This window comes from Aulonocara stuartgranti (assembly GCF_965226115.1).
Source record: "Aulonocara stuartgranti genome assembly, chromosome: 4".
NCBI lineage: Eukaryota > Metazoa > Chordata > Actinopteri > Cichliformes > Cichlidae > Aulonocara > Aulonocara stuartgranti.
The window spans coordinates 3,610,891-3,634,406 of NC_138942.1; the positions used below are offsets into that span (position 1 = coordinate 3,610,891).

The window sequence follows — 23,516 nt, forward strand, 5'->3', positions numbered from 1 at the left end:
GCAGTTATAATTGGTCAGAAAGCTCAGCACGGTGCTGCACCAAAAACCTCCTCTTGGTCGCAGGCAGCTTGCGTTTGGAAATGCGTTGGGTGCAGCAGGGAAGAAGAACTTATTTTGAACATTGTCTGTGTCCAGCTCGAGGTGCACTTTTTAAAATTTCACCACATCTCGGATTGTAAATGGCGAATGTTGGCAAATGAGCCTGCCAAAACAAACTACCCGCAGGCAACAAAAGCAATCGCAGCACTGTATACGTTTTCATGCACTGCTACGTGTGGGCAACAGCCAGCTCGTAGCAGGGATTCACCAAGGTGTCTAGATCTGTGTGATTGAAGCTGCCTCTGCACTAAGGGATTCGCTCGTAGCACATCACAGTTGCGTTGGCACGGTCCGGGCTTCAGTTGCCTCTAATGTATTTACTACCAGGTCATATGCCCAAAATCATTATTCTTCATTGTCATTGGTATTTGCTTCATGCACGCCCCTGGAAGCTCAGAAAGGTTTATTCTTTTTCTGTAGTTGTCGCTTTATCTTCCAGTGAATCACTTCCAGTGTGGACACAACTGGAGGCCTAAGCAGCCGTTTGCGTCGCTGGTGGATCTTTCATTTTAGGTGTAAAATGTGTTGGACTGACCAGAGTTGACATGAAACTATGAATTTTGCTTCGAGAACAGAAAAAGGTCTACTGCAGTTTGTTTTTCAAGCCACTACATCTGCAACAAGCACAAGTCAGATGGGGAAAGCAGAGGCATAAAGGGACACTGGACTCACAAAAAGTGCCTCCTTCAGACTGCGGGCAACATAAAGGGCCCATATGAGATAAATACGGATTTTTATGAACCCTAAATCACGAAAGGCTCCTCGACTGGAGGCCCAGAATAAAAATATAATAGATCTCCTTAAGAGAATAAAACACACAATGTTCCAAAGTAGTAAAGAAAATGATCGAGATGAGAGAAAACTTGGATAATATTTTCTTCTGATTATCTTATTTTCATTACGGTCGAAACCAAGTCCCCAGACTGTGATATTCAAAATTAGAACTAGAGTAACGTTGTCATGGAAACACAAGTCAGCAATACATGTGGAGCCTTGACATATCACCAAGTAAAAAAAGTCCAGGTACATGTTTTAAACAGCCTTCGCAGCACACCGTAACTTTAATTATTAACGGCTTTTATAGCAGCCGGTTAAATCTCAGTGTTTGTGGCGAGGAAGAAGAAAAAAAAGGGACAAAGTTTATGATCTAGATGTATGCATCTGCCTTAAAATGCGCTTTTTTCTGTCTGTGCATTAAAGCAGAGACAGAGACTGCATGGGCCGTGTTGTGTCTGTGCATAATCTAGGGCATATTCATTATGAAAACAACACTTTACTCCAGTGGCAAAATGATGTTGACCTTTGCAAAATCGAATACTAGCAAACTGCGTCTCATTGTTCAAAGATAATAGCCGGGCAACATCCCGTGTAAGGCAGATGATGTTGCTGGCATGCTGAGTGCCAGCCTCGCTATTGGGTGGGTGTCGGACTGCTGATGACTCATTCTTTAGCTGCTTTAGGAAGACCTGGGTGACAGGCTTCTGTTTTAGCTACCGCAACAAAGAGTTTCCCCTTGCTGCTGAATCTCGCTCCACTTAGATAAATGACTGAGCAAAACCCTTCTTTGTGTTCGCAATACCTGTCTGAGGTTTATTCAGTGCAGCGTGGTAACATAGGATGTGTGTGTGTGTAAAAGAGAAGGCGAGATGCTGGCCGGCCACCCTAAAGAAGCTTGGTTCATTCCTCTGGGAAATTGCATCACATATTGATCCATGTTCCCTGCATCTAATGGACACAGAGGGTGGAAGCACTGGTGGCAATTGTAAAACAGCTACGGGAATAACAAGGAGTCATTAAGGCATAAAACCCAGGTTAGTCACCTGAAGACCTTTCACCTGCCTTCACATGCACCTCTCAGTCTGAGGCTACCGCAACAACCACATATACCCAGGAGTTAGATTGCCAAAGCAGTGGGTTCACAAACTCAGACAAGCATTTGTCTCCATTACAGCCCTTACACTGGCAAATAAACAGGGGAGACAGACAATCATTCTACATTACATCCATGACTATAGCACTTTACATTTTCTATCAGCGTAACAGACTCCCTGGGCCATCTCGCAATCCTCACATTCATTTTTTACTGCCTCGCACACATCCTGCTACTCATGTTCACAGATGGAGCATTTACCAGGGAGGGATTTCCGCTACTGCTATAACATTTATGGCCCTTCCTCCAAGGCAAAAAACCCAGCAAGATCCAAAACAAGGTCTGGATCCTAACCCAAATCTGTCATGCCATCAGTGTTGTTGTACAGCTTCAAAACAAAAAAGCTGAATGCAAAACACAGCCCTCAGGATCAGACAGCACCTATCCTTTCTCCCTCAACCTCACTGTCTGGTTTGTCCACACACAGGGTAGCAGCTACGTGTTACCCACTGCAGCGCAGTTTTTCTAATGGGTTTTACAACACAGTGCTAAAAGAAAAGCAAGGGAGGGAATGTGTGATTATCATTAAAGCAGAAGGAAGGGGGAGGATTGGCGGTGATTTCGCTCTGTATATCTCACGGTTCAGGACTGCACAGAAGCTAGAATATTTATTTGATGTGCAATATTTTTATCACTAAGGGGACCGGCTAATTATTTTTAATTTATTTTCCAAACATGTTCCTTTTCAGCTGAAAATGCACAGCAGGGACGATCTCGCTATAGCTTTAATCTGATTTTAATTGTTTTTTTTACCCCCTTTTCAGTAAATAACATCTGTTATTCACACCATCTGTACTGCAGTTCAAAAACCTCTCCATTATTCTTGGAGGCATGCAGACAATTTCACACATATCAGGCACTTATGTGCATGTAAATTATTGATCACCTTTCAACCCCTAAATAAAATGAATTTACTTTATGCATGTAAATAAGGTGCGGCACTTAACTGAGGTGTGTGATTTTGATTTGGTGCCATTTGGATATAAAGTGCGGTGAATGCTGAGTGCTATTACAGCCGGGGAAAGGCAGCACATCAATCTCTGTCAGAAGTGGAAACTCGTCTCAAGGCAGGAGAAGGCAGCAAGGACTCGTGGTAGCTAACACCGGCTGCATAAAAACTAAAAATCCCACGAGTGAGGGGAAAACTGCTCCTGTATAATGAAGCCTATACGAGCGTGGATACAACACCTCTATCTTAAAATGCACACAAGGTGGTTTCACTGCACCCTAGTTGCTTCTGCAATGTTGCTTTCTCCTGCAAGCGTAGCTTTGTTCGGTCAGCTGATTTTCTAAGGGTAGCACGGCAAGCGGCATCCAATATTTGATGCGTCTACTGTATGCGTGGTTAGGGATCTTTACACGGTTTTGCTCTGATGTCGGTCCATGAAATGAAAGCTGAGATGTGGTATATCCAACGCTGGCCTAATCAGTCTTTTCAGGTGTTTTTCATATTTTTTTTCAGCAGCTGCATGTGAAAAGGCAAATACCTTAAAGATCTTTAATTTGCCAGTTGCCTAGAGCAGTGCGTAATGTCCAAATGAGCCCAAGTGTGAATAGCGCAGTTAAATGTCTAATGGATTCACAGCGAGCAAATGGACGTCCTTTGCCCTACCTGCTGGATACTTGAAGGATGAGGCAAAAAGAGTTGCTCCAGCAGTGACAACACATCAAATGTGGACTGTCTCCTGCTGTGTGCCGAACAATTCTCCCAACAATGTTCAGAGTTCATGTGTGAAAACAAAGTTATAGCCACAGACATAATAATCCAGAGCCATGGCACTCGAGGAATCCTGAATTGATATCTTTGAGAGAATCCTATAACAGAAAAAGCTTTGTAAAGATGACTTTTGTTATACAGACTAGAGGTGCAACGATACTCGTATCGATATTGAACCGTTTGATACAGTGCTTTCGGTTCGGTACGCATATGTATCGAACAATACAAAATTTTTAATTTATTTTATCAACTTTTCTTCTGACGGTGCTGTCTTTGTTGAGCGCTCAGTGGATCTGCGTTCGACTTATCCGCCTAGGCTGCACTGTTGAGTGCAGATCCACTGAGCGCAGCGCAAGCTAGCGAGACAGAAGCTAAGCTTGTTGCAACTTGCAAATTGAACCTCCCCCACCCTCATTCAGATCTGGCGTTTGGAACTATTTTGGTTTTCATGTGAAGCATGACCCTGAAGGTAAGCGCGTCATGGACTAAAGTAAAACAGTATGTTGGATGTGCCAGGCAATGCTCAATTACATTCATGGGAACTAGTGCGTTAGCGCAGTTAGCTTGTTAACGTGTTGACGCCATCCAGCCCCACGCACGGGGCGATCCGCGGTAGCTCGTTAACGGAGATTTGCCGTGTTGTGGCGTTAAGGTCATTTCAACGAGATTAACCTGAAAGCACTAGTGGGAACACAACGAATATGACTGCACATTTACTCCGACAGCATCCTCGTGCAAAGACAAGTGGAAGCAGACAAAAACAACAAGCACGCATGCTACAAACTTTACCCGAGTCATTTAGACAGCCGTTAGCACATGATTCTCCTTATGGGGACCTGATATGTTTAATATGCTGCTGAGAATATAGCCCAGAAGAAGCGTATAGTATAGCTTTTATTTTGGAAAGAGGCATTTCTCTGTAATAAACTCTCTTTTTCCAAAGATGAGTGATTCCTCAATCAGATAGATTTTATTTTTTTTATTACTTTGTTTCAGCAACATTAAATTTAAAAACTGTACTTTTGAGTTAAAATATATATTTACAATTTTAATAAATGACAGATTAAAAAGGCATGAACATTTTTTTTGTATCGAAAAAATATCGAACCGTGACACCAAAGTATCGAACCGAACCGTGAATTTTGTGTATCGTCGCACCCCTAATACAGACTGACCAGTGAGACCAGTTATGTTCTGTTCAATTCTAGAATTCTTCAGAAAACCACCCAAATAAGTACCCAGATACAATTAAGATGGGACATGCTTTCTTCACTGGAGGACTTTGGTCAGATATTAGGGGTTCTGGAGGTTTAATTTGGACAAAGACACAACAATGACAGCCAGGCATGGTTTAGTGTTGGCAGACACGGCGAACAAACGCAACGAGTGCATTCCAGGAGAAATGTCTTTCTCGTGTTATTGTTGTTTTTTAGCGAGCTGAGACTTGCACAGACAGTCCAACCTAGTAAGATTGCCATTGCGAAAACTTTCATGGAAAGGAGTGCATGTCTAAAAAGGGCTTTTGTTCACGAGCGCTTCTTGCAGTGTTACTTTTCGCTTTGAGCTGCCTCTCACGGGATCCCCCCGAAAAGTTACCTGATGAGCCACAGTTCTCACAGGAAACCGGGAGGGGTGGGTTGGTGGGGTGTGGAAACAGAGACAGAGAGGAAGAGAAAGCTCTCATTATTTCTCCCTAATTGCCCACGAGCGACCCTCCTGATTCCCCCCTCTGCAACCAGGTAGAGTGCCTCATTACAGGCAGCCTCCTCAGTTTTCCCAGGAGAAACCCATGAAAAGGCCATGAAAGGCCTCGTCTGACAGGGGCCAGCCAGACTGGACCAATTAACAGGGTTTTTCTGCGCTCTGACTTGCCACACTGCAGTTTGCAACTCATCTGTGGTGTGAGCCTTGCAGACGTCCTAGGTCAGATTGGGATGGTTTGCTCAGAAGGTAGAAGGGCTCGCGGTAAAGGACAGCGCCATCTAGGCAGTTGCGTGCCCCCCACACAGAAGCGCTGCTCTTTTCATATTGCTGACTGCGAAAGCATTGCAAAAACACAATAAGCTTTGAGAAGGAAAATTGGCAGAGAATTAATTAAAAGTTGAAAGCGAGGCCAGTTTTAATTTTCCATTCAGGATTAAAAATTGGGTTTATTAATTTAAGATCACCACTCACACTGCGACGAGCCGCTCAGAGTTTAAAATATAGATGTTTTCTGGCGCCCTGGCATCATCGCCCCATGAAGGCTGAATGTAATTGTCTCTCAGCCTCCTAGTGCCAGGTGACTTAGTGTGTATCTGAATAAATGACCCAGTCAAGGTGAGCTCCCCGTGTCAAGCTAGGAGCATCAAAGACAAACCACACAACCTTGCCAGAGGGCCTGTTTTCCTTTCACCTGGAGAACTCCATTTTCACTCTCCAAGGCTTTACGCATTCAAGCCCATCCTGATCATTGTAATGACTGGTCAAGAAAAAAAATGTTCAGACAACCTCCTATCTATTAGTAGCATGAAAGACAAGACTTTCAAAGGGCGTTCTTCCTCTTCAGGTTTGAAAGACATTCGCAGGCATTCACTTCAAGGTCACATCAGTTTCCACTGGAGTGATTTAAAGCCAAAAAAAAATCCCCTGAATGTAAACACTGCTGACTGATCCAGTGGAGGACAATGATGGGGCCTGTGACAACGATACCACTCAGCAAGAGAGTCGATGACAGTTGTAGCAACAGTGTGTTTGTGCAGAAGAAAAAGGGGATAAGACAAAGAGGAAGGGTTGTGAGAGGTTGGGCTGGACGGAAGAGGGGTACAGATTGGCTTGCTGTCTCATGGGGTGCGTGTTTGCCTGCGGGGAAAGGTCACGGGACGGAACGGGAGTAACGAGGTGTGAAGGGAAGGCACTGTCCTCGGTTCGCGGGCCCTAGGAGACGGCCCCGGAAAGGTGTTAATGCAGATGCTCCAGCCTCCCGGGTTCTGTTTATTACACCTTTCAGGGAGAAGCTAGCCCACAGTTTTGCCATCAGTCAATACAGCTGAAAACATGCTAATCAGAAGCCCACACTGGCAGCAAATCTAATTCCCAGGCCCACAGAAGGATAAACAGGAAGGTTACAAAAGCTTGACTGCTGATTTTGGTCTGCACACAGCAGACTCTAAACTTTAACTCAGAAGGGGTTCACGTGTCAAAAACAATAAAAGCTTAGCACACATTTTTCCCCGATAATTCCTAATGTCAAAAATCTCCCTCATTCCAGTTTGCATGGTCATGTAGCCATTCCAGACATCATGCACATGATTTTATATGTTGGTAGACTTACTGAAAACAGTAAGTAGAAGTGGATGTTTGGCTTTTAGCTCCCACTAGTGTGCTGTTAATAGTTGTGTTTCTCAGAATGGGGAAGGCATTTTCCATGAAACTTAGTTCCTGCCATAAAGAGAACGCTATCTGTGCGTGCTCTGTGCATACTCACTTATTTTGTTTCCATCTTGGGCCTTTCCCTCTACTTAAAAGGGGATTTCCTTAGAAATGGAAATCCGAAAACAGCCGTAGCTTTCCGAATTTGATTTCAAAGCATATACAAAAAATAAATGTAGCTACTCTTTTGTAATCTGCTACATTGTCTCATTTTTGAAGTCTGCCTGAACGATTTGCCTGTCGTCATCTCAGCTTTGTAAAATCAGATGTCATAAGCATGAGGTCTAATTAGTCGGTCAGCCTTCTGGAAACTAACGGTGACCTTAATGTACAAAATGAACATCATGTTCTTTTCGATGAGACTTGAAACTGGGGACGGAGAGCATAACTGCATTTGTAAAGCATTTAATGAGGCTACGGATCATGGAAGTGTAAGGGTCATTTCCCTATAGCATTCCATACAACCAGGGTGCTCACCCCCTGTTGGCTGTTAAAAATAATACAAGACTAAGGCATTTCCACTTATAGTCATAGGGAAAAAAAATACACCCTCTTAGGGCTGCTCAATTAATCGAATTTTAATCACGATTACGATCTGGGCTTTCAACGATCATTAAAAATGACTGAGCCGATTATTAGCCCCTCCCTCATTTATCCGCGACACCTTAAAGGCCGGTCCGTGAAAATATTGTCGGGCATAAACCGGTCCGTGGCGCAAAAAAGGTTGGAGACCGCTGATTAAGAGGACCCGAGGGAAGCTCGGAAAGCTAAGCAGAAGTTATTTGGAGAGTGACTGCCGTTGGTTGAAAAGAGAGTTTAAAAAAAAAACTTCAGTGGTGTTGCACACTATTTTATATTATTTTTTTAAAGTCATTGTTAACCCTTTAAAGCCGGTCAGAGCAGCACGCTCCGTTTTGCGTAACTATTTTTAAATCCCTGTAGAACCTGAACCGTGTAAGCTAGCGCAATAATTTGTTTTGCATATGAAACCGGAGGAGTTGTACTTACATCTGATGCCATCAGCTTGTCCTCGGTCACAGTTTCCTTCCACATAAAGCTTTGCAAAAATTGCATAAAAAGCGCTTGCAGGAACAAAAACATAATATTCCAGAAACACGCTTTGCCGTTCCTATCAGCTGTTCGTAACACTTCCCACAGTGAAATGATGCACATGCTGTTTTCTTTGCAAATTTGCATCATAGGATTGTTTTTTGTTTTTCCTGCAGTATATAAAAATTGCTGTATCTCCAAAATAAAACTATGAAGACACTCAAAATAAATTTCCTGTTGTTGTAAACTATTTTTTGCAACTTTATTGTATTTAAAGTTTTGAGGGATAAGCCTCTTAAATTTCTCCAAGTAGAAATATATGTAAACAAAACAAAAGCGATTTTCAATTTTTTTTGTAGTTTATTGCACTTTTTTGCAATTTATGTAATTACTATGGACTTAATGCATACATATTATTAAAATATGGGCTATAACAGTTGTATTGATGTATAGCAACTTGAAATGCTCCTACAAATGGCACTACAGCATGTAAAAAAAAAATAATATAAGCTCTGGTGGACTTGGTTCTATAGTAGGTCTTAAAGGGTTAAATAAATATCGTCAAATAATCGTGATCTCAATTTCAGTGAAAATAATCGTGATTATCATTTTTGCCATAATCGAGCAGCCCTACACCCTCTGTCAAGGTTTCACAGATCAGGATAAAACAAGTATATTGTCTGTGCCTTACCAGGTGTTAAATACTTAATAAGCTCATATGAGGAGCATATTAAGTATTTAACTAAAACTAAACCAAAATGTAGACGCAGTTTGTGGAAAACTGCGTGCACCTCATGATTCAGCAGTTTGCAGAGCCAACTTTAGCAGCAATAACTTGCAGTAATCATTTTCTGCATGACTTTATCAGTCGCTCACATCACGGTGGAGGAACTTTGGCCCGCTCTTTACAACACCGCTTCACTTCGGTGAGGTTTGCATTCATATTCACAGCTCCGTTAAGGTCCCACTGCAGCTTTTCAATCAGTTTGAGGTCTGGACTTTCATTGGACCATTGCACTGTGGTAGATTTGCCGATGAGCTTGAGATCATTGCTGTTGAGTGACCCAGTTTGGGCCAAAGTTTACTTGTCAGAGAGATGGCCTTAAATTTAACTATAAAAAGGTGTTCACAGTCGACTCATTGACTGCAAGGTGCCCAAATCCTGTGGCTCCAAACCACCACCAAAGTTTCACCTAACAGGTTACTGTGCATTACGGCACAACACCTATATTTTGGTCTTGTCGTTTTGCTTAGAAGCTTAGAGCTTTTCCAAACCACTCGTATTTAGTCTGTCTTTTTCTAATGGGACTGTCATAAACTTTAAGATTTACTATTATAACTGAGGCCCGTAGAGAAACGGGGCTTTTGGGTTTTTTACAGTTTCTCTGAGCACAGTCTGACCTTGGGGTGAATTTGCTGAGAAGTCGACTCCTGGGAAGACTGGCAACTGCCTTGAATGCTTTCCACTTGTGAATCGTGTTTCTCACAGTAGAATGATGGACTTCAAATTGCCTGGAAATGGCCTTATGACACTTCCCAGACCGATGGCCAGAAACAATTGCTTGTCTTAAGATCACTGCGAGGAAAGAGATCAGCAGTGACGCAGATAGAAAACAGTCTGAATGCCTCAGACCAGCAGCACCCGACTGCTACGAACCAGGGTTTATTTTTCACATACTGCTTCTGCATTGTGTCTTAATTTTGCTAAATAAATAATGAAACTACGATATGTTTTGTCTTGTAGTTCATCAGATGTTATATTAACCTTAAAACCTGCTACGGACCGGGTTATTATTTTTTAGACTATTCTGAGACAGGATGTACTTTCTTTTCGTCGTTCCTGCGGGCTTCACTCTTCAGGCCTGGAGGTTTGGTGCTCGGTGAAAGCACGAGTCCGCTGTTGTGTCTGTCAGTTAAGATCAGTTAAGATTTGTTTCCCTGCTTGCTTTTGTTAATTCTGACTTGTTTGCATCCAAGCACCTGCATGCGGCCTTTTTTGTGACATTATTTATGTTTTTAATTTATTAAAGCCTGGAGCAAGATGGTTTTCAACCAACCTCCACTCTAATGTAATGGAAAATGTGTTGTTTTTTTAAAAATACAAAGTCATAAGAAAACGACCTTAACACAACCTGACGTTCCAAAACGTCTGTTTTGTTTCCAGAATGGTCCCTGCAGCTGAAGCAAATCTGCTGCCTCTACTTGAACTCAACCTGAGAGAGGACCACAAGGGAGCCCGACCCTCATTATGTATAAAATATCATTAATTAACTTTATTGAATGAGTCACAGTATGGTTTCCACCATATTGTTCCCTAAGGGTCCCTTGCCCAAGACCCAACCTTGCCCTGTTCGAAGCCAGCGAGCCAGCATCCTTCACATGAGCTAGCTCTCTGAGCCCAGGCTGATTCTAGGTGACTTTTCTCCCCTCTTGTCAGTGTTTAGAAAAGCTGCCAGTAATTTACAATGTTGTGTCAAATAAACAGGCCTGCTGCTTGGTGGAGTGAAAAGTCCTGTATTAAAGAGAATCAAAACAGCTCCAAATGGTGCCTTGAATGGAAATAATCTTGGTGTAAGATCTGCTCTGGGCTGGCTAATTTAAATTTGTTCAGGGTGACAGCTTACTGGAAGAGGGACATAATGAAGTCCATTATCATCAGTGGTACAAATTCTAAAGAACGATAACTCTCATTATCATCGCTTTCCTGTATACGAAGGAAATATGTTCATCCATTATGAAATGTGCTGAGAATGACAACATGGAGCAAACATAAGACGATGTAAGCTCCGACAAAAAGAAATGGAATAGAGCTCGGTGGAGACTGGACAGTCTTTTTTCCACCTCCCCTTTTTTTGGACAATGCCTTCACTTGCTTTATTTATAGAGGTGATGCTGATTTGCACTGCACACAAGAAGGCCGTGTATTGGATTTTAGCAGTCAAGACTGCAATAGGTTGATAATCTTGATAACTCACAGTTTTGTATGCAGTGGTATGCAACAGCAAGACAGCTGTGCTCATATTTACAGTGCCTTTTCTAGTGGTAATCTGACATCTGCTAGACCATGCCAGACCTTGAACAGTGTCTTCCCAGGCATTATCTCATAAAAACAGAGCCTTGATAATGCTGTTCCATTAGACAGCGAAAGAAAATAACAATAAGTCATTTTGGACAGAATTAACTGATAAACAGGGAAATGAGGGGAGCCTCCAGATCTGTAACCCACGATAACCACAGCTTCACTAAACACAGAGAGTGAAGACTCCAAGCCGTTTCTAAAATACATTCACTTCAAAGAGTATAAAAATATGTTTGGTGCCAGAATAATCATCAAAAGTGTGCTCGGTGCCAGCAAAATGTGTTGCTGAATGAACTGGAGTGGAAGAAACGGGGAAAGCCAGGTGTTGGTTGGACTCACACATACATACTAATGTGTCATTAAAAGTCAAGTGCACGCATTCGGGGACGAGAGACAGAATCAAACACAAAGCAAAGCGCTAATAATTAACTAGTATAATTAACTAGTATAATTAACTAGCGGACAACGACTTAAACATGTTTTTTAATCTAAAATAACTGCAATTAGCATGTTTAGTGCCAAACGGCTCCGGGGAATTGCAGTCTATATCGCGAGAGCGATAACACCGAATAATGAGTTTTTCCAGTGATTTCTAATCCGTCAGAGTTATGCACCAGGTGTCCTTTAGGTGCTCTGACCACAGCAATACTGGACACCGAGAGATAGCGGCCCTCTTTTAGGGAGAGTCTGCAAAGTCTGCATTTGGAGATTTGGAGTAGGACACAAGCTTGTCAGCCAGAACACCACGGTTTGTATCTCAGCCGCTGATTGGTTTTGCTTTCTACTTTTACTCGCTGGTTAGACTGACACTAAGGGTCTGTGTCCACAGGCAGCGTTTTTTTTTTTGCGCTGACCTCATTTTCAGAGCGCTTCTCTCAAGCTCTTATTGTTGCTAGGTTACAAAAACAGTCTTCTTCAAAGTTTTCTCCTTTGCCATAATTTACAGTGTTTATGTTTATAAGTCCCACCCCTTCGCACGTTTGATTGGCTATGCAAAGAGAAGTGACATTGATGAACGCGCTAGCATTACAACACCTCAAGTAGAGTAGCCCAAAAAAAGCAGTACACTCAGGGCATTGCTAAGAACTTTAACTGTCAAAGCAGACATTCATAGGATTTGTATAGAAAACAGATGCTGTCAGCACAAAAACAGCTGCCTGCAGACCTAGGCCCATGTGACACCAAGTTATCCTTTGCGAGTATCCATATATGAGGACTTAGGTCTGAGAGATCTGTCTCGCCATTTCTTTAACCTCATGTTTTACAGCGCAAGTGCCAGTGTGCATATCTGTGAAATGCCAGCAGCATCTGAAAAAGCTGTTTTTGACTCCCCCTAGAATGATAACAGGCTGGATTTTCAGCCGAAAAAGTTTCACCTGAATAAAGTCTGCAACAGGTTAGCGTAACAACCTCAAAGCAGCACCGAAAGACCTTAAAGTAACTGTCTTCATTATGGAAATGAGATGCGTCGCAAAAGTCTTGGAAATGAGTGACTTTGAAGACAAGAAAGACAAAGGACACATATCAAACGCGCGTGTCCTCTAACAGCATTCACTACATCTGGTCCCTGTTCCATCTTGCAGGGATCTTCATATCCTGCAGCCTCTCTTTCACCCACTCCCTCAGGTCAATATTAGCACAAGGAACTCCAGCTACATGATGTACTGCAGTCAAATTTACCAAACACGGTTTGACTCGTGCTATTAAATCTGAAGATGAAAGAATCACCAAGGGCAAACAGCTCCCAAGGCTATACACCAAATACATAGACTCTCTGCTTTTAACAATAAAGCACAATTAGGAATTTAAATGGATTCCGCATAAAAGTGCTTCAGCTATGAGCACGGCTGACTTTGAAAATATCATAATTAGTGTCAACCTAATCGACATTGTGAAATTTGTAAAGTCCAGCTGCATTCACTCGTTGACAAGTCCATCTCTGCCACCGTAAAACCTGGACATATAACACAAAATGAACCTATGAAAGGGTAATATGAATAAGCCAGAGGTTCTAAATGTTTATTCTGGCAGGGGATTGGCTGAAAACGACATCTATTTTACCTCAGCACTATTTACTTTGAACATATAATTCCAACTCTATCATGAGAGATAGAGAAGGACAAACACGATAGACCAACAGACAAATGGAAAGGAAGAGTGAGCGAGGTGCAGTGAGAAAGAGAAACGGAAAAGGAGGGGGCAGCGGTGAGAGATAGGCAGAGTTGGCGATGATAAGGAATCGCAGATAAAGCCTCTAGGGTGCAGACGTGTTCCAGAGAGGAGTGACCAATCTAGATAGAGTGAAAGAGGGGGTAAAATTGCGATAAGAGTGATGACAGAGTGTAAAATGACTCGGTCAGCCCTGGAAATGGCATTGGCTCCGACCTCGCATTCCTCATCCAGGTTTAGTGGAGAACCGTGAGACTGTGCCACCTGTGGGTTTTTTTCCCCCAAATCTAGTGTTTTTGATAAAACTCTCAAACACAAATAATTTTGATGGTCATTTTACATATTTGAACAAACAAGTAATGATGTATTATTTTATTTTTTTCTTAAGGGTGAATTTTGATAGACGCTAAATGCCGTAAACCCTCCACCTCCTCTGCACCGTTACCTTAAACGTGCTACATAGATGCTAGGAATACATTATCCTAGGAGCTTTCAAGATGTACTCCAAATGAAAATCAGTCTATATCATTGATTATTCCCAAACACATCCATGTAAAACACTAATGACTTTACCTTCCAGTTTGCAGGGTAACAAGGAACTGACCTCACAGCCCATTGTTCATTCAGTGGTGCTAGTTTCACTTATTATGCAAATGTACTGTTAATAAGTCACCTGGATGAGTGACAAAACTTTTCTCCCATTAAAAAAAGGCTACATCCAGATGGACAGAATCAGCCTTTTTGGATCATTTGTAATTCTCTTTCAAAATAATCAACTTTATTGAACCTTTAAGGCTGCTGTTTATTCTCCAAGGGTTGTTATGACAACACGTTTTTGTTTCTGTGATCTTCTGCTGTGCATCAAAAGAACTTCTTGAATTTCAATTTAGGAATGAAGAAGTAGCACAGTGACAGCAAATTCATGATGCACAACCACATGCCAATGTCAGAAAACGTTTAGAAAGGTATGCCGCCGACCGCTGCACCTCGACCGCTGCACCACCTTCAAGCTTTTACAGTAAACTGAGGACTGTTGCTGGTTCTCTGGGTTTCAGCTGCAGAACCAGCTTTGATCTGATGCGATGAACGTCAACGTGGAAGTCGGGGCAGAGTGCAAAAGAAGCACAAGCCTGCTCTCTGCACGAGGTTTGGGTCTCTGGTGAAACTCCAAACACGAGGAGCTAAAATTAGCTTATGCATTAAAAGCAGCGACGAGCTGCACAAGGAGAAGAACTTCAAAGAGAAGACGGCCAAATTTAAAACAGGCAGAGCTTTTTTTTTTTAAATCATTATTATTTATTTTGTTTGGATGAATTGCAGAACTGGGTCAAAAACAGACCTCACCTCACATGTCCATGCACACCATGCCTCGAAAATATTTTGGACATTTTATGCATTTTAGCAAAAGTATGCTAATGTTCTTCTAGAGGCAAGAGTCAAACAACAAAGGAAAATAATCATACAAAAATAAACGAATCTCCCGTCACAAAGGCTTCTGCACACCCCAAATAAGCGCCGCACACGAATGCTTACTCACAAGTAAGCATTGATTTGTGTTTTGGAAGGCAAGAGAAATCTAGGTCACCACTGAGCTAAATTTAGTTTAAACATTTCCTTTATTGGCATCGGTGTGACGTATAACCACGGTTTCATTAACTCAACGAGGATCTGCTTTATAACAAAATATGGTGTGACCTTTAATTCTTAAGCAGGTAAGAGCCTTACTGGAGAGTTTTAGATCCATCACCACTGCGGCTGTAAAATCTAATCCTCGGCTGTATCATTTAAACTAAAAAACGGTAGCAGAACCCTGTCATGTGTAGTCCACTGCGCTGCTCAGATAACAAGAGACTCAAAAAAAGGTTGTTAATAACAAATGTCATCTCAGCACTAACCTTTCCAAATAAACATCGAGTGGAACAAACAATAGGGGATGGTATAGACATCACCATAACAGTGAGTGGGTGGGTGTGAGTTGTTGTGTTCTGTGGCATCTTGAAAGTGTCATCTTGAAGCCTCTTAAATAGATCCTGGAGACAAACTGCAAATGAGAAGTTGTTTTGCCTCCATCTCTTTATGCGCCAGTTGGCACAAAGAAGATAAGTCAGCTAATAAAACAAGATAGAGGTTGTTCAGGCGGTTGCATTTTACTTTAGGCCCCCGTATTTAGCTTTCATAAGCAGCATAAAGTTTAATAAATACTCATAACACATGTTAACATAAGCAGGCGGGAGATTTCTTTTCCCCGTATGTTTTCCTCGAAGACGTATCGATACGGAACATGAATTGTTATAAAGCGTCGGTTATATAACTCATATATAAATCATAAAAGGTGTTTATAAAGTATAAAACTAGATTGGGTTTGTGCACTTAATTAAGATATTCAAACCTCTACATCATATTTTAACTTAATTGTTCAACCTTGGTGCAAACTAAAGGGAAACGTACTGATAACTCTCCGTTTTCTACCTGCATCATAAATTTTCATAAGCAGTTGATGCAGGCACATATTTTGTTTTCTGAATAGTTGACAGTTGCAAAGTGCACACATATCAACAGTGATTAGAATCCGTGAGGGCCTGAATGAATATTCAAGAGCACCTGTCTGCAGCTGAACCCGCAGTTCAACAATGCGTGGTTGGAGCATTCAATCGGAGCCTCCAAGATGGAGTCCTGCTACATTCTATAAAATGAGAAATTACAGCCATGTGTTGAGTTGCACACTGGTGAGCACTGATGCTTACTTCCTTACTAGCTTACTGATACAAAACAAAATCTCTTTCACCCTGAAGTTCAAGCACAAATGCCACAGGTCTCGTTTAAATCTAACACTTTTATTTTGTCCCAAATGTTTCTATTTCTCAGCTGCTTTTTCTTGAATTTCATATCCAGAGTTATCTTAAATACACAAACATCAGTATTATCCACAGGCTACATCTATGTGTGGGCAGATATGCATGGAAAGGAGGCGCACCCACACAATATATATTTTGTGGTATTAAATAACAGAGCAATAACCTTCTGCCTGTCTCTGCCTGTTCCTCATCCCGTAGATACATGCCAGCACCATCATGTTGAACTGCAGCAGGAGATAGTGGGGAGGTTAGTGTTGCACCACTTCAATCAGTCCTCTGGCAGCTTTATAACGGTTAGAAGTGTTTAGAAGAGTCCAGTCGTTAATAAGAGGAAAGATTCTCAAGATACAACTCAGTAACACTGATGACTGTCACAACAGTAACCTGACCATCCTGCAACTGTGGTAACAGCTGAGGAGAATGTCTGGGTGTAGCTGGTTAGCAGTGCCTAACATTTCAAAATCAGAGTCTTGGACTAGTAGAGGATCTTTGCATGATTATATGGTATCTGTGCCGAACCTCAGTTCAACCAGTGTCTCCTCACATACAAGGTCTTAAATAATCAGGCCCCATCTTATCTTAATGACCTTGTAGTACCATATCACCCTATTAGAGCACTTCGCTCTCGCTCTGCAGGCCTACTTGTTGTTCCTAGAGTATTTAAAAGTAGAATGGGAGGCAGAGCCTTCAGTCTTCAGGCCCCTCTTCTATGGAACCAGCTTCCTGTTAAAAGGGAGTTTTTCCTTCCCACTGTCACCAAAGTGCTTGCTCATAGGGGGTCATACTATTGTTGGGCTTTTCCTCTGTATGTATTATTGTAGGGTCTACTTTTATGGCCAACCATAAAGCACCTTGAGGCGACTGTTGTTCTGATTTGGCGCTGTATAAATAAAATTGAATTGAACTGAATTCTCTGCTTCCAAAAAAAATAAGCTGAAAGTTATCGGAACCTGTTGACTCATCGGGATTACTCAAATGTATACTTAATTATTTTAAACTTTTCTTCCTAACCCTTCCATTATCACTAGCAACACTTTTTCACAAGTGGTCCCACTGCTGGTGGGTCAGCAGTAGCTTGGCTGTCTGGTACTTGATGACCTTAGCCCTGTTGTTCTCAACCCATTGGGAACTGGGGACTTCTAATATATATGCAGCAAAAATGTTCCTGTACTCGATCCCAGCCACTTGCTTGTGCCCCTTACACTGTCCCAGCTTGTATCTTACATTGTTCTACTATGTGCTGAATAGTCTTCAGGGCACCATTGCACAACCGGAAACTTGGGTCCCGTCAGCTGGAGTACACTTCTCCCTCTATGGATCCGACACTCTTGGGCTGAGGACATCTTAAAGATTTATTTGTGGATGCTCTGGACTGGGGCTCTGGCACTCACTAGTCCTCACACTTCCTCTTTACGTTGCTGGTAAAACCTTGTAGAGCTGGACTTTGGGTGGAGACCTTCATGCACTATAAGGAGTTTTCATGTCTTAACATCAATGGGATCTCTGTTCTTATTCCAGCTGGGTATCTGATGACGAGTAGAGTGTATATATTGATAGCTCAGATCTTATTCCTGCCAGTGAGCATGCTTCTTAGCGTCTGCCTTATCTGAAGGCATTTGACTGTGGCTGACCTCCTTGTATCTTCATCACAGTTGCTTTTGTTCTGTGGGACATCCAGATACTTGTATGCAGAACAGCAGTGCATCACCTCGGTGTGTTCCACACCTGACAGTGGCTTGTGTGATTGCCTTGGAGTTGGCCTCCTGTATCATCTTCTACACTCCCAGCACACTTCTTTTTCAACTACCCAATCTCATTTATATGTGCTTATGCATCACTCTGTATTAAATCATTAGTTATTATTAATCTTTGGCTCTCTTCCATGGTGCATCTTTTCACCTGTTTCCCAACCAACTGGTTGTGGCAGATGGCCCCGCCCCTCCCTGAGCCTGGTTCTGATGGAGGCTTCTTCCTGTCAAAAGGGAGTTTTTCTTTCTCACTGTCGCAAGTGCGGAGAGCTCATCAATCTATTGTTCTCTTGCAGATGAGATGGATTAGTCTTTGAAGACCAGGGGCCCGTTCTTCGTACGTCGCTCACTACATCCAAGATCAAATGACACATCCAAGACCAAACCATCGCGCTAACCGTGAGCTCGCTAATCCGGTTCCCCGAACACACCTGTTGTTGACGATTAGTACAGCTGGACGCAGTAATGTGACATCACTGGGTGTCGTAAAAGGGGCTACGCATCGATAGTAGAAACATTGATCGGCAACCCGCTGATTGGTCGGCGAAAATGTCGAAGGGGCGCGCTCGGTATTTTCCGGCAGCAGAGCAAGAACTCTTGATTGAGGGATTTCAGGAGTTTCAGAGTTTAATTAAAACGCAAGGGAACACTGCAAAGGCTGCAAAAGCAAGGAGAGAGGGCTGGCAGGAAGTTGCTGACAAATTAAACTCGTAAGTAATTCAATAATAACAATAATAATGGAGTGGGTTTATATAGCGCTTTTCAAGGCACCCAAAGCGCATGACAATACCACTATTCAGTCACTTTATTATTTATTCATAGATTTATTATATTACACTATATTATCCAATATTATATTACATTATATTATATTGTTATATTATATCCCCTTTCACATTAGAGCCACAACAGGACCCACTAGAACATGGGAACAAGTAAAAGTGAAATATAAGAATATTCTACAGAATGGTAATATTTATCACTTATATTGCTTTTCGTCTCTTGGAAAGAGACCCTGAAATAATCTATTTGTTTGTTCATAACAGCAACCAAGAAAAGGGCAGAGCAAAAAAAAGACAGGTGGTGGTCCTGCACCCCCTCGTCAACAAGTTGGTTAAGTAAATAATATCCTCACGGGAATATCGATATCTCTCAATGAGCACACTGTCGCGCTGAGCTAAAGGATCCTGTCTGTCCCGCAATATACGCTGAATTCTGAGGACTCTCCTTATCAATCTTGCACCTTCCGCAATGGGTTTCTCGCGTAAACGGACAGGACATGGCTGCGACAGACTTCCCAAATCCACCTTCGCTTTTATAGCCGTGGTCTCTCATCTTGATTACACGAAGTAATTTACAATTACTACTCTGAAATATGAATTACATCTGTAATAATCACATACATGTAATAGAATGTTAATAGTACATTTCCCTTTTTTAGGAAATGACCTGTATGTATCTGTGTGACATCAATAAAAGGATCAAGTGCTGCATTATCTTTAGTTACATTGATGTTATTTATTTATGGTGAAACAGTGGTGGAATATCGCTGTAGCTTTCGTATAAATGAAGCGGACATACCTGCGTGGCCGCGATCTAATCCTGTTTACATAAAGTAAACCTGCTCCCCAGCAGGTTTACGCTTACGGCTCTGTTGCTATGACAGCAAGTCCCGAATGAGTTTCGGGGAACCGAACGATCCAAGATCACGCGAAATCGTCAACAATCTAATCCAGCTAACTTAGCGAGGTACGAAGAACAGGCCCCAGCACTTCAGTTTACTAACCAGAGCTGTGAGCCTTTGTTTGGCTAGAGCCTCAGTTAAGGCCATCCTAATATACCTCTGACACTTCTCTGCACCTCTCCTAGCCAACTAACAATCTTCCAGACTTCGGGGGGCTTTCTCTACATGCATCTTTGATCTTCTTGGCATATATGATCTAACTGGTTTCAGTGATACTGCGAGTGGGGTTGGAGGATAGAGCTCATGTCTGCAAGCATGTCCTGTGATGGGACTGTCAGGAAGCCTGGGAGTTGTGTCCTTGATCATGTAGAAAAATCTAAAATTAGAAATATCCTGTCTCAGAGTGACGCTGAAAAATTTGTTCATGCATTTATTACTTCCAGGCTGGACGACTGTAATTCACTATTATCAGGATGTCCTAAAAACTCCCTGAAAAGCCTTCAGTTAATCCAAAATGCTGCAGCAAGAGTCCTGACAGGGACTAGAAAGAGAGAGCATATTTCTCCTGTTTTGGCTTCCTGTTAAATCCAGAATTCAAAATCCTGCTCCTCACATACAAGGTCTTAAATAATCAGGCCCCATCTTATCTTAATGACCTTGTAGTACCATATCACCCTATTAGAGCACTTCGCTCTCGCTCTGCAGGCCTACTTGTTGTTCCTAGAGTATTTAAAAGTAGAATGGGAGGCAGAGCCTTCAGTTTTCAGGCCCCTCTTCTGTGGAACCAGCTTCCAGTTTGGATTCAGGAGACAGACACTATCTCTACTTTCAAGATTAGGCTTCAAACTTTCCTTTTTGCTAAAGCATATAGTTAGGGCTGGACCAGGTGACCCTGAATCCTCCCTTAGTTATGCTGCAATAGGTGTAGGCTGCTGGGGGACTCCCATGATGCACTGGGTGTTTCTTCTTCTTCTTCTTCTCTGCATTTAAACATTACTTATTAAATGCAGAGAGCTCTGTCTCTCTTCCACAGCATGTTTTGTGACCCGTCTTTCTTCTCTCACCCAACCGATGGCTCCGCCCCTCCCTCAGCCTGGTTCTGCTGGAGGTTTCTTCCTGTTAAAAGGAAGTTTTTCCTTTCCACTGTCGCCAAATCAGTTGCCCATAATATGCTTTAAGGTGACCGTTGTTTGGTGTTGTATAAATGGAACTGAACTAAACTGAGCGTGGCCACCATCAGCTTGGTTTAAGCTGCTTGGTAAAGATGCTCTCTAGAGGCTGGATTTGGCAAAAGCTAAACAAAACCTCCTTAGTCAAAATTAAAAAGAGAACATGTAAAATTACACAGCATATATAAAAGACACTTTCATCAGTAATCAGGAGCCACTGCCCACCATCTCCAATACGTGTGCGTCTATTATCAGCTGCCAGCAGCAGACATTGCCACTAGGAGTTGACGCCACAATAAAGGTGGGAGCATTAGATGACAGACCACATAAATCAGCTACGGAATTTGACTATTGTCAGACATCTGTTGGACCTGACTGAATGTGTGCAAATCTCTATAGGTGGGTCACAGAGGTAAGTATTTCATAACAGCGAGGAGGTTGTGACAGCAGCATGTCTCACGGTTTTGAGATCTTGCACGCTACAGAATGCACGGGCAGTTTGTGGAATAAACAACTGACCTAGAAACAGCAGACAACAAAGCCAAAATATTTGTTATTCTTGACACCAATCTGTCCAAGTTCTGCTGACACGCCCCCAGCTGTGCCTCTCCTCTGCCTTTGTTGCAGCTGAGTTTACAATGAGTCACCCAACACCCAAAACGGAAACAGGCAAGACCGCGGTTGGGTAACATAAAGCTACAAAAAAAGAGCTGCCTCACCAGTAAAAGCCGTGCTATAACATATCGCTCACATGAAAGAATTCAATGTGTTTAATTTTTCCACAAAAATAACAAAAAGAGGCCCGAGAGCGCTTGTATCATTACGAGTCTCATTTTATTTTAGTCAACTCATGTACAATGATATAACTTTGTAAATATAGATCCATGTTTTGGATCCCTGCCTGACAAAGCCAGCTGGTTCAGTTAAGTGTGTGATGCTTTCTCTGGCACAGAAAGTGAAATAGGTGGGTGGGTGGCAGCGAAGCAGTTTCAGGGTCTGGGAATTGATATCATTGTTTGTGCAATTTTAATGATAATATTTGATAAACAAGATACAAAACACTGATGTAAACCATTATTAACAACTCTCCAACATCACTTAGCTCTAATATTCAATTTATCAAAGCAATTGTCTGAGAATTTGATCACAATTTGTGGATTTGAGCTTTACACGTTGAATGCATTAGTATCCAGCTGCAAAACAAGCAGCGCTCGCAGGCTCCTGCCTATAAATCTGATTATCATGAGCCGTTTTTGCAATTTAGCTGTTAACTACTATCATCTGTCAAAACGCAGTATTTTGTGTGAAGTGAACGCCGCTATAGATAGGAACTGTAACCCTGCCATTCTGTAACTATGGAAACAATAATGAGGTCACTGTGCTATTTTAGCTGGGTTTACTTGGAGATCATTACTGACATCAGCACACTTTCAGCTCAAGTTTGTGGAAGTTCAGTAACACAGAGCCTAGATGGAAACCGAGGGAACTTGTCACACACCAAGTCACATTAAGCTGCGAAGCTGCCGGCTATAACCTTGAGTGATCTCACATGGAGCTCATTAGTCACTGCAAACAGTTCAATCCTATTATAAGCCGTGTCAAAATCGGAAAAAAATGATGCCAAAATATCCACTTTTTTACTCACAGTAATTACATTTTCTTTGGCCTTCAATCTGCGGAGAAATTCATCGACTCCAATCTAAATTCTTTTCTGAATTAAACATTTGTGTGGGGAAAGACGAGCTGTTCCGAGAATGTGAGAAGTCTGGTTCAGAGAACATATCTGAAGGTGCTTTTTAATATGAGGTTCTAATCACTGACTAATTGAAGTGCTTGTGTTAGTGCTAAGAAGGCTAAACTGGAATAAATTCCTGACGCAGTTTCTGACATTCACAGTTGCAGCATCATTTGAGCAACCTCTGACAACTTTTCCATCAATTAAAACATGTCCATTTGGTCAATAGCTTAATTAAAGTGACACACCAAGCCCGTCCGGGTACGGTTAGTGTTACGTTTCAAATTATATTCTCACAAAAGGATTCTCCTTTGGTTCAACCGCTCAATTTAGAGTTCAGAGCAACTGCCGACGTGTAAGCTTAAGAACAGACAATGTTCTGCTCTTGAGTTGAACGCAAAAGGAACACAGTTTGGTTTAATTGCTTTGTCTGTAATACAAGTCCTCAGACTTCAGGAAAGGAAGAAGGAGAGTGCTTTTACCTAATATTTAACACACAAATGTGCCGCAATACCTTCTCTTCACAAATGCTCCTGTTTCAGATGCAGTGAGAGTTCATGCATGGTATCCTATGGCAGCGGTCCCCAACCTTTTTTGTGCCACTGACATGTTTAACGTCAGATAATATTTTCACGGACCGTCCTCTAAGGTGTTGCGGATAAATACAACAAAATAAAATGATACGACCGAGACAAAAACGGTGGTATTTTGTAAATATAATAATAAACACAAATTCACTGTGTAATTGTGTAACCTCATCAGCAACATCCTCCTGAAATGAGCCAACAACGTTCAGAGTAACATCCTCCTCTCTGCCCCTTAATGCTCTCTGGTCGCTATGGTAATGTGTAAATATTCCTTTCAAAATAA

The 23,516-nt window shown here is 42.0% G+C and overlaps 1 protein-coding gene across 1 annotated transcript in view; it reads left to right on the forward strand.

Annotated features, from left to right (window-relative positions):
- LOC309704599 (ectonucleotide pyrophosphatase/phosphodiesterase family member 7-like) overlaps positions 1-23,516 on the forward strand; it is an 88,549-nt gene that overhangs the window by 15,949 nt on the left and 49,084 nt on the right. The window contains exon 2 of the mRNA XM_082529843.1: positions 16,509-16,557. The gene's annotated coding sequence lies outside the window, so the exon portion shown is untranslated. The remainder of the gene's footprint in view (positions 1-16,508; positions 16,558-23,516) is intronic.